General features: G+C 45.7%; 1 pseudogene; it reads right to left on the bottom strand.

Annotated features, from left to right (window-relative positions):
- Window positions 1–1,292: 1,292 nt before the first annotated feature.
- On the bottom strand, window positions 1,293–1,410 carry LOC126475597 (5S ribosomal RNA; annotated as a pseudogene).
- Window positions 1,411–1,795: the final 385 nt, after the last annotated feature.

A 1,795-nucleotide genomic window follows, 5' to 3' on the forward strand; every position in this document is an offset into this window, starting at 1 on the left:
TGAGTGAGTTAACTCAACCACTACCTGTACGAAGCAATGGCTGGGGAGAGGATGGTGGGGGGGGGGGGGGGGAGCTTCGGAGGGAGGAGGGGCGCTCGTAATATTATTTTCTGAGAAAGGCAAGGTTCCTGTTTCGGATTCCGGTAGGGCTGACACGGCGCACTGTTGTAATTGGATTTATGTTCAGAATGTAACTTTAGCCATTTTTCCTGATACTCATTTGTGATGTCCATATTTTCCATGAGTCTGCGTAAGGACATTTCTGTTGCAACGTTGTAGAAGTCCGTTCAAACTTACAGACATGTACAGTAATCTCTCTACTTAGTCTTCATTCCGTTCTAAAACAACATGTCACGTAGTGAGAGATGCGGCAAGCCTTTCCACCAGAAAGATTGCAAAAATTCTCCATGTGCCAGACCAAGTACGCGGACGAATGCTGGCGTGAGGCAGTAAAATTTACTACTACTGCATTCATTGCTATTTGTTTCAGTGGGCCGGCCGCGGTGGTCTCGCGGTTCTAGGCGCGCAGTCCGGAACCGCGCGACTGCTACGGTCGCAGGTTCGAAACCTGCCTGGGGCATGGATGTGTGTGATGTCTTTAGGTTAGTTAGGTTTAAGTAGTTCTAAGTTCTAGGGGACTGATGACCACAGCTGTTAAGTCCCATAGTGCTCAGAGCCATTTGAACCATTTTTTGTTTCAGTGGCCTGATTAGTTGTACAGTTTGTATTACGTCGCACGGTAGATGCAGGCATTCGTACAGTGCTCTCAGCTCAGCATAAATGCGACGAGAAGTGGTTCGTCTTCGTTGCAGAAAACTGTTGCAATTTTTAGTAGCCACAAAGTTGATATTTGAATATTTTCTTTGAATTTACTGTATGTGGAACCATTCCACTGTTTATCGTGTCTTACACTTGTGTGCAACATAGCAACAAGAAGTCTCATTATAACTGTAGTAGTCCTCTCGTTGCTAAACTTTACTATGGCATACAACTGAATTCAAAATGCACAAATAAAAGCCATTCAAATACACAATGACACGTGTATAATTTTCAAAATTTTTAAATGTAGTTGTGAGTTTATTAAAACTAAACTAAACTCCTCGCAAACAAGCCATGAAGGCGCAACGGTACCGACCGGCCGCCGTGTCATCCTCAGACTACAGGCATCACTTGATGCGGATGTGGTCAGCCCACAGCTCTCCCCGCCGTATGTCAATATTCGTGGCCAGAGCCGCTACATCTCAATCAAGTAGCTCCTCAGTTTGCCTCACAAGGGCTGAGTGCACCCAGTTTGCCAACAGCGCTCGGCAGACCGGATGGTCTCCCATTCAAGTGCTAGCCCAGCCCGACAGCGCTTAACTTCGGTGAGCTGCCGGGAACCGGTGTTACCACTGCGGCAAGGCTGTTGGCGTTGTGAGTTTATTGCTGACTAGCAAAAAAAATTATCGTTAACAACAGCCAGCTACAAGGTTTTACGCAGTTTCTTTATTTAGGATTTGTTACTCTTCGATCACAAGCACTCCAGAACGATCAAGTACACAAATCGATCAAAAGTATACGGACACAAGTTAGTGAACATTAATATGACGTATGTCCACCCTTCGCCTTTAGGACTGCTTTAACTCTGCTGTGGACGTTTTTAACGAGGTTTCTGAAAGTCCTTGGAGAAATGCCGGTCCATTCTTCCTCAAGAGCCAACACCAAAGAAGGTATTGGTGTTGGACGCTGCGGCTGGAGCAAAACCGACATTGTAACTCAACCTAAAGGTGTTCTGTTGGCTTCAAAAATTGTTCAA

This window comes from Schistocerca serialis, chromosome 4 (assembly GCF_023864345.2).
Source record: "Schistocerca serialis cubense isolate TAMUIC-IGC-003099 chromosome 4, iqSchSeri2.2, whole genome shotgun sequence".
NCBI classification, from domain to species: domain Eukaryota; kingdom Metazoa; phylum Arthropoda; class Insecta; order Orthoptera; family Acrididae; genus Schistocerca; species Schistocerca serialis.